General features: G+C 36.5%; 2 non-coding genes across 2 annotated transcripts; both read right to left on the minus strand.

The window, feature by feature from the left end:
- Positions 1 to 990: 990 nt before the first annotated feature.
- TRNAS-CGA lies at positions 991 to 1,072 on the minus strand. The gene has a single exon. It is a non-coding gene; the product is annotated as a tRNA-Ser (tRNA).
- Positions 1,073 to 13,562: 12,490 nt separating this feature from the next.
- On the minus strand, positions 13,563 to 13,644 carry TRNAS-UGA. The gene has a single exon. It is a non-coding gene; the product is annotated as a tRNA-Ser (tRNA).
- Positions 13,645 to 14,042: the final 398 nt, after the last annotated feature.

Below are 14,042 nucleotides of genomic sequence, written 5' to 3' on the forward strand. Positions count from 1 at the left end.
ATATAATATTAATTTAACATGTGAATGAAAGCTTAATGATTATAATGAAAAGTCCAGCTTGGTGAGGGGGGGGGGGGGAGGGGGGCAAGGCCCCGTGCAATTAAGATGTGGCTCCGCCCCTGGAGGGAGACAATACCAAATGAAGAATTATAATTTTCAAAGTCACCCATCCATTGTATTAATCAAAGGTTAAGGGTTCGATCCTTGGCTTTGGGAATGGAGTTGCCTTAAATTTCAAACCCGTCCTCTATTCTTTAGAGAAAAAAAAAAACTCAACCACCTTCACTACCAAATCACGATTCATAAAATAAAATCGTAAAATTTTCATATGCTGGCATAATATGCAGAAAATTAACCGTTATACCTCCAGGAGAGGCATCAACATAAAGAAACCAAGTTCAGTTTTGGACTCACAAAAGAACTTATAGTCCAAAAAATAAGTAAAACACTGAGCAGAAAATAAGTAAAACACTGAGCAGAAAGTTACCTTCTTACCTCGCAGATATTTGCCGCTACTCGCCTCACAGATGGTCGTTGAAGCTGGTCGTTCAAGCTTGAAGTCGCTGTTGCCGCAGCGGATGGTTTACGAAACTTGACGTCGCTTCTAGCCTTGCAGATGGATGATGGATCGTTTCTAGCCTTGCAGATGGATGATGGATCGTTTCGTTGAAGCTGGTCGTTCAAGCTTGAAGTCGCTGTTGCCGCAGCGGATGGTTTACGAAACTTGACGTCGCTTCTAGCCTTGCAGATGGATGATGGATCGTTTCTAGCCTTGCAGATGGATGATGGATCGTTTCTAGCCTTGCAGATGGATGATGGATCGTTTCTAGCCTTGCAGATGGATGATGGATCGTTTCTAGCCTTGCAGATGGATGACGGTCTCGCCAGCCGACCTGTGCAGGGTCAGCCAATAAAATGCAAATTCGAACCTGCGCAGGAAAAGGCCAATAGATTTCCAGTCTGCTTCTCGTCGATGTCTATAATAAAATTCGTCAACAGCAAGATTCAAACCGGCACAGGCAGCGCCCAATAGATTTCGAGTCTATCTCCTTAACCACTCGGACATGTTGACAAGTTGACACTCATGCTAAGATTATTTCAATGACAACTGGCAACAGCATTTCGAGTCAGCCAATAAAATGCAAATTCAAACATATTCGAACTTAGATTTCCAGTTCGCTTCTCATCGATGTCTACAAAAAAATGCGTTAACAGCAGGATTCAAAGCTTAGGATATTTCTATTAATTTTTCCTAGGATTTGTGATTACATAGAAATGAGAGCTCCTATTTATAGTTGTAGGATAGAAGAGTTTCATTTGGGGTAAGAGACCAAGGTTCGAACCTCGGCGGCGACAGTGTAGGAATTATGTCCAAAGTGGGCAGATTCTTTGTACGCACCGGCATTTGGTCCTGTCTACTAACCCATTGTATCACCGTGATTTATATCCTCCCACATGCTCTGTCGAGGCGGAGTGTGGGGGGCCCTTAGGGTTGGGGATTCAGCCTTTTGGGGTAAGGATAGAAGAGTTCTGATAGGTTCAAACTCTTTTGGTATTATCTAATTAACAAATTAGATAATATCAATATTATCCAAAATATTTCAAATATACTAATATTAAAAACTAGTCAATATTTATCAAAATTACAATGTCAACAAAGTACGATTACAGTTTCCTAGTAAAATTAATTATTTTCCCCTACTGCTTGAGTTTGCGGGAGAATCACCAAATTCATGTTCGTCGGTATTTGGACTTCGATCTTCGTTGACATGACGGCTGTCGTTGTTGAGGTCGGAGGGGCTACAGAAGTTTATAAAAAAAATGAGGCTTTTCAGTTCATATTTCGTCACTCGCCCTTCGATCATAGTCGATGCGACACTTTACCATTGAGCCAAGGTTTCATCGACAACCATGGCTAGTGTCACGATTATGTAATCAAAGGCATGGGCGACATTGCGGTTTGGATTCACTGGCGTCACAAAAAGAGTCAGCATGAGGCGAGCTACAATTGGAATGGTACAAAGTAACATGTATAAAGGTGTGTCTAGACATATATGTCGTAGATATATACCATTAAACAACTTCTCACAATGGGTGTTATCTATGTTGATACATGAAGCCAAATGATGATATGATCTAACGAATCTGCTAATCAAAGTGTTGAGTACAGATTTGGAAGAGAAGTTGGCACGGGGAATGGGACTAAAGCCCCTGGAATAAAGTTCTATAGTTGCGACCCAACCTAGATGGCATGAGGTTAGCATGTATATATGCTTTAGTGATTCTATATGTCAGTTGACATAGGAAGAATATACGGGATACTCAAAAAAAAAAAAAAAAACTGCCACCTAAGTGAGGGAGAAGTTGGGTGCTTCAAAGGATAATTGTACGAGTTCAATTCTTTAGAAACTCTAGTGGAACCAAGCAACTTCTATGGCCAAAATGAGCACACCCATGAGAACTAAACTAAGGTTTGGACGTTCATGTGTAAGATATATCATCATTTACATAAACGGTAGTATGATTCAAAGACATCACATTCTACCAATTAAACAACCAATAAAGCAAATATATCTTTACAAGGGAATGTTCAAAGGGTAATACCTATTTATCCTATGCAGAGATCTTCCGTTGAATATGTTTGTGCCGTTTTTCCAATCCCGTAAAATCAATTTTTATTAATGTGGTGAATTGTTTAAAAAATTGGTTTAAATGGCATTAAAAGTGACCATTTCGTGGTGTAATTTTCAATGGAATTCACTTCCAATTAATCGAATAAAAGTGGATTCATGTTTTCCTAAATCAGATGATGAATTTGATATATTATACGCTCAAAATGGATAACGGGTGAATGAAAAAATTGATTCTCAAGGTTTACCCATTTGAGTTGGGAAAATGGAGTTCAGAAGGAATTTAAGTAGCATTTGTCCCACATTGAAAAAAAGGATGTGGGTTAGTACTAATGTATATACTATTTCACTTTTTGATATCTTTGAATTCTATAGCATAGAGGGTCTCTCGCGCCATATAAGGTGGGGTACAAATCAAATCTCAAAATGAGGCTAAAAAGTTTGAACTTGTGTGCACCTGCAACCCGAGTGTGTTGAATGTTCATTCAAAAATTGGCAGCCTAGACAAACTGAGGATTTGCCAAATTTTTGAACTTTTCCGACTCTAGCTCCTCAACTATGGCACAACTCTGAGTCCTCCCCATTGTTACAAATCTTAATATTAGAAGATGACATCTTCTAATATTAAGAACAAAATTTTCGTGTCATTTTTTATGTCAGTCAATTATATTATTTTGTTACTACATATCAATTAATTAATTATTATTAATAGATTTTTTATTTAATATTTCTAGTCAATTATTAATAACAGATTCAATTTCCAATTTATCTATACTATTGTTTGTGCGGTCTAACCATTTCCTTTTTCATTTGAATCAGTTTGTGATCATTTATAATTTTTAATCAAGTATTAATATTCATTTTCTTTTCCAATTGGCCAAATTTCCGTGCCATTTTTATTCTCAGTCAATTATTCTTTTTTAATACATTATTAATTAGTTAATTATTTATAACAGATTTATTTTTAATATTTCCAGTCAATTATTAATATCAGATACTTTTTTCAATTTACCTATACTACAGTTAATATGTTTTCTTTTCGAAAATAGTTAATAGGGAGATCTTTTTTAATTTTCAGACAATTATTAATATTTATTTTCTTTTTCAATTGGCCTAATTTTCGTGTTATTTATATTCTCAGTCAATTATTTTTTCCAATACATATCAATTAGTTAATTATTAATAACATATTCTTTTTTTAATATTTTCAGTCAAATATTAATAATAGATCCCTTTTCCAATTTACATACACTATTGTTTGGACGGTCTGACATTTTTTCTTCATTTTGGTTAATTTGGGATCATTTTTAATTTCAGTGAATTATTAATATTCACTTCATCTTTCAATTGACCTAATTTCTGCGCAATTTTTATTCTAAGTCAATTATTCTTTTTAAATACATATCAATTAGTCAGTTAGTTAATTATTAATAACATATTCTTTTTTAAAAATATTTCCAGTAAATTATTAATAACAAAATACTTTACCAATTTACATATACTATTGTTTGGGCGGTCTGACCATTTTTTTATTTTTTTATTATTATTTTTTTTTTTTTTTGCATTTGAGTCAGTTTGGAATCATTATTAATTTTCAGTCAATTATTAATATTCATTTCCTATTATATATCAGATACTAGTACATACCTCATCAACTCGACTAATAATTTTACCAACTTCTTTGGCGAAATAATATAGTGTTGATATGCAGCACCTAAAAGCTCACACTACACCAAATCCACACTCCAAACCATGAATTAATTGAGTAATTAATTCTATTTCTTTTGAGGAATTGATTCCTAAAATTCTGATTTTTGATACTCAAGGACTAGTATTTGACTAGTCAATCTTTAAGTGGTGTTGTGCCTTGTGCTTTGAGAGGAGTTCCCTTGTTCCTTACACTTTCTAAGAGTTAGTAAGGGTATCCTTGTCTTTTCACCAAGAGCTAGTTTTGTAACCTAAACCTAGAAGACTTCTTCATTTCATTCCCTTACATTTCCTAGAAAATATCTCTACCTTCTCTCTAGAAAACAAGAGTAGCTTGTTCTTCAAGCCAAAAGAAGCCTTTGTCAAGATTCCAAGTTTTGCTTCCAAGATTCAATCTTTCCTCTATTTTGGCATCTAGAAGGGTAAGATCTAAGCTTGTCTAGTCTTTTTGGTTCCATCTTAGTTGTCTTTTTCTTAAAGGTTGGATCTTTATGATCTTTTGGTTTGATCTTGAAGTGGGTTTGGCTAGTGAGCTTAGTGGAGAGCTTGTTGTGGTGTAAGAAGAGTCTTTTGGTCTTCAAGAGGTAACCCATGCTCTACAAAACCTATTTTGCTTACCTATATATGATTTCTTGGCTTCTACTTGTGTTTAGGTTTCTTTTGTGCCATTGCTTGGCATTTTCCTTGGTTCAAGTCATTTTGTTGTGCTTGGTGAGATTTGGCATGTTTTGGACTTGAATTTGTGTTTGGAGGAGAAAATCCCCGAAGGGATTTGTTGTGGTACAGGGACGTACCCGCGGGCGGAACGGCGGGCGGGGCACCACCCGACGGCCTACCCGCGGGAACGTATGCCTTGTGGGTGTTGTACCCGCGGGCGGGACCACGGGTGGGGCACTACCCGTGGGTCCACCCCTGGGGAACACAGTGATGTTGGAGTGGGATTTGTTCCCCGTGTTTCGTTTGTCTTGGTCTTTGATCTTTTGGCCTTCCGTTGTTCTTTTGTGGAACTATTTGAGCGTCTTCTTGATGTTTTGTAGGTCTAGAGCTTTATGGTAGGTATCCATGTAGGATCTTTGGTGTTGTGTATCGTGCTAAGTGTTCAACATTGTGTTTCGTTGAACCGTGTGGTGTCTTGTGTGTTCCTCGAAACTATCTTGAGTTTCCTCGTTGTTGAGCTTGCTAGTTATTATCCTAATGCTAGCGTCGTTGTTGTCGATGGGTGGTGACCTGTCTCTTATTTGAGTATGTTTCGTACCTCTGTTGCAATCCGTTGCTTGTTTCGCGTGAGTGGTGGTGCGTGTGTGGCTTTACCTGGATTGCACGATTTGTGGTATGGGACGCTAGTCACCAAGGTATTGCAGCGGTCCTCGTGGTGGCCGTGACGTGATTTCATGGAGTTGTGGCTGAGTCCACGTGTTTGGGGGATAACATTGTGTTATCCGGGCATGTGTTGCCGTGAATTGGTGGGTTTTCGTTGGTGGTTATAGGTGGGGGACGACAGTCCCGGAGGAATAAGGTTGGACTTGGCTGTACAGGGGCTTTCTGGAGGTAATGGATGGCACCGAAGGTACAAGGTTGGGGGTAGCCATAAGGTTGGAACAGGGCATAAGGAAGGCATATCAACTCGTGATGGGTGATGTCACGAGGGCTTGTGAAGCCGTTGTTGTGGTGAGTTCTCTTCTCTCGTGACGTGTGTAGTCACGGAGGCTTGTGGTGTGATGTTTTGGCATGTGTTGCCGTTGGGTGAGTCTTTATCCTTGTGTGTGGATAACCTTTGTGGTTTGGGATGTGTTCCCGGTTTTGTCCTTGTGAGTGGTGAGTCTTGTGTTGTCTTTTGATCTTGGTTTTGACTTATATATATGTATTCCGTTTCGAAAATGGTTTTCATATTATATATCTACCTATTTATGATACTTAACGGTATTGGTGGGTTACCAGCATCTTTCGCTGACCGGGCGTCGCCCCGATGTTTATCTTTGTATCTTTCAGGTGATGCGTAGTCGAGCGCGATGTCTAGAGCCGGTAGCTTAGCACCTGTATCTTTAAACAGTGTTGTTGCGGCCTGTGTGCCAATGTCTTAGATTGTTCTAGTTTGGTTGTTTTTGGGATAGTGTTACACTTGCAGATTGTCGCTGTAGCGTATACCTAGTGTGGTATACGTGGCATAACACCCCGTTTTGGATTCCTTTTATCCAGTTATCTTTTTATCTTCCGCTGTGCTAGTTTTGTGCTTGATCTGCAGGTGTTAAGACTCGTTTTAAGTAGTCTTGTTTTGGGGGGGGGGGGGGGGGTGTTACAGTTGGTATCAGAGCCTAGGTTTGAACCTTGGTTTAGTGCCTAGGAGGAGTTGAGTCTAGACTTCCTAAGTGTTTAAGTGTGTTTTGAGACCTCTAAGCGACCTTAAGGAGTTAAGTGTTAGGCTTAGGACTCTAGGTTGCGCGGTGAGATGTGTGTTGTTTTCTGCCTTGCTTGCTTGCTTGCTTTTTTGTGGTAACCTTGTTGTTGTAGCAGAAGTGCGATGCCTCCTCGTCCTCGCGCCCGCTCCCCAGAGACCCCGACCAACGAGCAGCTCGCCCAGAATCTCCATCAGTTGACGCAGACGATGCAGTCATTTTTTATCTCAGTCAATTATATTATTTTGTTACTACATATCACTTAATAAATTATTATTAATAGATTTTTTATTTAATATTTCTAGTCAATTATTAATAACAGATTCAATTTCCAATTTATCTATACTATTGTTTGTGCGGTCTAACCATTTCCTTTTTCATTTGAATCAGTTTGTGATCATTTATAATTTTTAATCAAGTATTTATATTCATTTTCTTTTCCAATTGGCCAAATTTCTGTGCCATTTTTATTCTCAGTCAATTATTCTTTTTTAATACATTATTAATTAGTTAATTATTTATAACAGATTTATTTTTAATATTTCCAGTCAATTATTAATATCAGATACTTTTTTCAATTTACCTATACTACAGTTAATATGTTTTCTTTTCGAAAATAGTTAATAGGGAGATCTTTTTAAATTTTCAGACAATTATTAATATTTATTTTCTTTTTCAATTGGCCTAATTTTCGTGTTATTTATATTCTCAGTCAATTATTTTTTCCAATACATATCAATTAGTTAATTATTAATAACATATTCTTTTTTTAATATTTTCAGTCAAATATTAATAATAGATCCCTTTTCCAATTTACATATACTATTGTTTGGACGTTCTGGCATTTTTTTTTCATTTTGGTTAATTTGGGATCATTTTTAATTTCAGTGAATTATTAATATTCACTTCATCTTTCAATTGACCTAATTTCTGCGCAATTTTTATTCTAAGTCAATTATTCTTTTTAAATACATATCAATTAGTCAATTAGTTAATTATTAATAACATATTCTTTTTTAAAAATATTTCCAGTAAATTATTAATAACAAAATACTTTACCAATTTACATATACTATTGTTTGGGCGGTCTGACCATTTTTTATTTTATTTTTTTTTTTTTTTGCATTTGAGTCAGTTTGGAATCATTATTAATTTTCAGTCAATTATTAATATTCATTTCCTATTATATATCAGATACTAGTACATACCTCATCAACTCGACTAATAATTTTACCAACTTCTTTGGCGAAATAATATAGTGTTGATATGCAGCACCTAAAAGCTCACACTACACCAAATATGGTATTTAGCTGACAGTTTTTTTTTTTTTTTTACGTTTAGCGGTGGTTACAAGCCGCCACTATTGTGTTTAGCGGCAGTTATTAAACCGCCACTATTGTGTTTAGCGGCGGTTATTAAACCGTGTCTAAATAGTGTGTCGCGAAGCATTTAGCGGCGGTTTTCAACAACCACGGGAATTCATGAGAAACTTATTTAGCGGCGGTTTGGGAACCGCCACTAAGATTAGTTACTTTTCGATTGCTTTAAGCGGCGGTTTTGTAAGCGCCACTAAATAAAACTATTTTTTTTTTTTTTCAAATTTTAGTGGCGGTTATTAAGTGCGCTAAATAATTTTTGTTTTCATAATTAAGTGTCACTAAATGTTTTATAATTAAATTATTATATTTTTATAATTATCATTGAATTATATTTCTTCAAAAATCTTTATATTGCAATCACAAATAAATTCTAGGTACACATTAATTTGAAAGAAAATCAATTATAACTAATATTTGTCAAATAATTGTAACAAAAATATAAGTATTTTAATAGCAAAAATACATGTTTTTCTATTTACAATTTTACATGGTTTTGATGTGTTTGTGCAGAACTTAGCATAGGAAAATTCAAGCAGCCAACTGCCTAGGATCAAACAAGCTGATGGAAACTTCATTTAAAGAACTTGCAGCTTGTGTGCTTGATGAACATTCAGCACTGGTAAGCCACTTTCCTGTGAACATTCGGCACTGGTTCAAGCTATGTCGCGTCATTGCTTAACATCTAAACTACAGACGACATGGTTGGTCTGTCGTCGAGATATTGCTGCACGCATAGCAAACCGACATGGATTGATCTCAGAACTTCAGAAAGATCACCTTATTCAACTAATTATTGATCGAGTTTAAACCAGGCCAACCATCCCTCCCTTGATGAGGACCAATTAACTCACCTCAAGCTACCACCCTCTATAACACCCCTTTTGATAATGAAATTACCCGCCTCTTCCATCAACCATGCAGGCCTCCTCACTATTAACTAAACATTTACTCCGTAATAAAAAGTAACAATAAAAACTTTTGGGATAGCTAGAAGGGCCCTGCTATGTACACGTTACAAGTTTTATAACGTTTGGGATAGCTAGAACGACAACAAATAATTAAATGACATTGCTACAACTTTTGGCACGGCTTTGGGAAAGGGAACTCGAGTAACGATTTGGTTTGTACTATTGAAAATTAATTCAAATTTCTTCCCAATGAAATACAAAGCTGGAATAGCTCAGTTGGTTAGAGTGTGTGGCTCTTAACCACAAGGTCAGAGGTTCAAGCCCTCCTTCTAACGATATATAGTTTAATAAATTCCATGCTATATGAGAATAAAAGATTTTCCTTTTCCTTCGATTAACGAGAGAAACCAGGACTCAAATCAGGAAAGCAAATAGGCCGCTCCTATTGATTAAACTCTTGAATAAATAAATGTATGTAATATCTTTGTATTAAATAAAACTATGTTTACAACTATGTTGTATTTATTCTTAGTTCTGTTTATACTTGCCCGCACTACAATTGTCAAGACTTGAACATGTGTTCTTGTCCACAATCTATCACCTAAGAATCAACTGAGTTGCATGTGCGGGCTAGTTCTTTTTATACTTGATTTGGTAGAGAAGTGTTAGCTTACTTATTGAGTTGTTGAGCGCACTTGTGCATTCCACTAGAGGCTATATTATGATTTTTTATTCCATATTAAAAATTTGGGTTATTCATGATGCTTAGATGTGTATATTACAATACAAAATTAAGCTAATTCCAGGAGATCAAAATATTATGATTAAGAAGTGATTTTGTTTATCATATGGTTAATGTGTATGGCTTAGTAGGTGATTGCTATAATCTGCAAGCGCACAGAGTCCGTCACAGTATAAATTCCTGGAGTATTCCAAGGTCGATCCCATGAAGAACACTATTAACTGTTATCTAGAATAATCGATTTGTTGATAAGGACAAACGCAAATAAATAGAATTAATGTAATTTAAAAGAATATTTATGAATTTAAAGCAAAGAAAATTCCAATTGAGAGAAGACTAGGGATTTGGGTTCACATATTAGATAATTAACTAACTCTCCTAAGTATTGATTCTTGTGACTATAGTGATGATTGCATCAAATATATCGTAATACTCCGTCGAGCTACTAGGTTGTATCCAATTAACTGTGATCATCCGTCGATATTGTAAGTGTAAAATGTTACACATTTAAAACCCACTTAAGTTAGCTTAAATTAGTTGTCAAAATGGTCTAGTGTCTGTGTCAGGTTGAGTCTGGATCAGCGCCTACTCCAGTCCAGTGTCAGCGCCAGGATGCAGTCTAGGATCAGCTCCAGGAAGTAATCCAGAAGAAGAGAAACTCATTCAAACATTTATTTTGGTCAAGACCCTACTTCCATGGCTTTTTAAATCAGGAGATGCAGCTTAATTTGAGGAATTGAAGGCTGCATTTTTCAAGACCAAAGAGGTTTCATATAATCACTATAAAATGCTATTTTGTTAAGCATTAAAGTTGAAGATTCAAGGATTAAAATTATACATATCATTCCTCAAATCCTCCACTGGTTTTTCAATCAATATATTCATGTGTTGAAGGTTTCTCAACTGGTTCAAGGTGTGACAAAGATAGCCTGCACGTCAAGTCCATGGTGATGCTGGAGTAGTCGCTGGACTAGTCGCTGGATCGGAGTAGTGTAGTTTATGCTTTAGTGTGTAATGTACTCCCCCTTGTACTCCATGTTGATCATCTAGTGGATTGGGCTGACGTGAGTGGCCCCGCAGACGTAGGAGTGAGGCTCCGAACTGCGTGAACATTTCCTGGTGCACGGTTCCATTTATTGCTTTTATATTTAATTTCTTTATTCTGTCTGGAGTAGATCCTGGAGCTAGTCCAACTTAATAATTGAATTAAAATTTAGTAGGAACCTTTAGGTTATATCTTGCATTCAAAATCCACGAGCCTTTATCAGATATCTCACCAACATTAATTGAACCCATTAAACAACAATCAAATATCTCTACAAATACCTAAAGCTATGTCTACTTTAGGTCAATTATGTTTATCTTACGAGTTCTAGGTTCATAATTCACCTGTCAGTTCTTCTTATAAACGTTGATATTAGAATTATGCAAATGGCAAGTCACACAATTCACAATTAAAATACATAAAATAAATATAATCAAATTCAATTGTATAACTGAAATTAGAAAGAATCAACACATGAAGAATAGTTAATTAATCTAATCTAAAGCTAATCCAAATCCCTAATTAAAAGTTCTAGCCAATAGTCATAATTAAATGCATAAGATATTCAAGAAATACCATACTGGAAATTTAAACAAATAATTGACAGAATAAGAGAATGATATGAAGAAAAGTAATCCAAGCCTAAAGAGATAGTTGCGATTGAGTCTCAAAATCCCATTTTCACGAAGCCTTGAATCTCTTCGCTCCCGCTGCAATTTCTCCTCACTGATGCGCTACCGTCGTAGTCAGCTTCTTGCTCTTGTTGTGTTTTCTTTTCCTATCTTTTTTCCTTTCTCTACTGCTGCTCAAAAACCTAAGTTAATATAATTACCCCTTTTGTTTTTGTTTTCTCTACTGCTGCGCCAAACACCTCAAAGAAAGATAAAAATAAAATAAAGTTTTAAAGTAAAGATAATCATAACCTAATGACATAACTTTTAAACTTAATTACTTAAACACTTATTTAGAATTGAATGCATAAGACTATCAAATAAATTTAATCCTATAGTTAAAATAAAACTCCTATTTATATTAATAAAAGTGCAACATTAGTCTAATACTTATTAAAACCCATCTAAACTTGTAACATATAAATAAATGTAAAATTTATAATAAAACCAACTCTAAACTAAATTTATTAATGAAAATAACTTACTAAAATTACTCTAAATAATGCATAGAAATTAAGCTTATCAGTAGGCTTCATATTATAACGTTTTTTTTTTCATGGTAATACAACCAGGTTATAGAGGACAATGAGGATTGATGTAGTCATGTGTCATTAGTCTGTATGTCGTGTGCTTGGCCGAATTAGTCGTGCGCCATAATTTGTATGTCATGTGCATAGGTTGGTTAATTAATAGAGCCTGGGTTCGAAACTTGATTCAAAACCTGATGTTTACATTTGTTCTTGTGTGCCACTGTTAATTAAGTTGTGTGTCTGATACTAATTTATCGTGTGCCCGTAATCAGTCCGCATAATCCTCGACATATTGTTGCAAGGTGGACACGGTTCCACAGCATAATTTGCCGAAGCTTTGTGAGGTGGACCAAAAAAAAACATTATAATATTAATTTAACAGGTGAAAGAAAGCCTAATGATTATAATGAAAAGTCCAGCTTGGTGAGGGGGGGGGGGGGGCGGGGGGCATGGCCCCCTGCAATTAACATGTGGCTCCGCCCCTGGAGGGAGACAATACCAAATGAAGAATTATAATTTTCAAAGTCACCCATCCATTGTATTAATCATACAACAATGAAAAGCAAAAGAACAGAGTTACAAAATTATACAAACTAGAGGAAATTTTAAATCCAAGTTGATAACAAGCTTAAAATAAATGGATATATTAATATAAAAAAAAAAAAAAAACAGCTCAACCACCTTGTCAACTTGGAAGGTGTGGTTGAGTGGAGGGGACTCATACATCCTTAGTCAAAGGTTAAGGGTTCGATCCTTGGCTTTGGGAATGGAGTAGCCTTAAATTTCAGGCCAGTCCTCTCATCTTTAGAGGAAAAAAAAAACTCAACCACCTTCACTACCAAATCATGATGATTCATAAAATAATGAACCGTTATACCTCCAAGAGAGGCATCAACATAAAGAAACCAAGTTCAGTTTTGGACTCACAAAAGAAGTTATAGTCCAAAAAATAAGTAAAACACTGAGCAGAAAATAAGTAAAACACTAAGCAGAAAATTACCTTCTTACCTCGCAGATGGTTGCCGCTACTCGCCTCACAGATGGTCGTTGAAGCTTGAAGTCGCAGTTGCCGCAGCGGATGGTAACTCGCAGATGGTTGCCGCTACTCGCCTCACAGATGGTCGTTGAAGCTTGAAGTCGCTGTTGCCGCAGCGGATGGTTTACGAAGCTTGACGTCGCTTCTAGCCTTGCAGATGGATGATGGATCGTTTCTAGCCTTGAGAATGGATGATGGATCGTTTCTAGCCTTGCAGATGGATGATGGATCGTTTCTAGCCTTGCAGGTGGATGACGGTCTCGCCGATCTGCAGCCTTGCAGATGGATGACGGTCTCGCCGGCCGGCCTTGCAGATGGATGATGGATCGTTTCTAGCGTTGCAGATAGATGACGCCGGCCGACCTGTGCAGGGTCAGCCAATAAAAATAAAATGCAAATTCGAACCTGCGCAGGAAAAGACCAATAGATTTCCAGTCTGCTTCTCGTCGATGTCTACAATAAAATCCGTCAACAACAAGATTCGAACCTAAGCAAGCAGCGCCCAATAAATTTCGAAAATGCGTTAACAGCAGGATTCAAACCTGCGCAGGCAAAGCCCAATAGATTTCAAGTCTATCTCCTTAACCACTCAGACATGTTAACAAGTTAACACTCATGTTAAGATTATTCTAATAGATATATCAATGACAACCTGGAAGGGAAAACAACCGGCAACAACAAAAAAATGCCCACCGTGGGGCTTTAACCCCACAAAGTTAAGAGCCTTACGCTCTACCAACTGAGCTAAACAAGCTTATTGATAATTAACCACAAATACTATAAATAATCCATAATCATAGAAAAGTATACACTAATCTTCCATTTAAAAAGGTGAGTGGAAAACCCATTATTTGTTTGGGGGCGCGTATTGCATAAGTCTGCCATTAAACTATTGACTCCATCACATCAGTCCATCGCTCATTTCCCATGCGGACTGACATCCAAACACGGAGATCATGGTTGAAACAATCGCTAGGCGCTTGGGAGGAACCTAAGCGGCA

Source organism: Ipomoea nil, unplaced genomic scaffold, assembly GCF_001879475.1.
Source record: "Ipomoea nil cultivar Tokyo-kokei standard unplaced genomic scaffold, Asagao_1.1 scaffold3065, whole genome shotgun sequence".
Classification (NCBI taxonomy): domain Eukaryota; kingdom Viridiplantae; phylum Streptophyta; class Magnoliopsida; order Solanales; family Convolvulaceae; genus Ipomoea; species Ipomoea nil.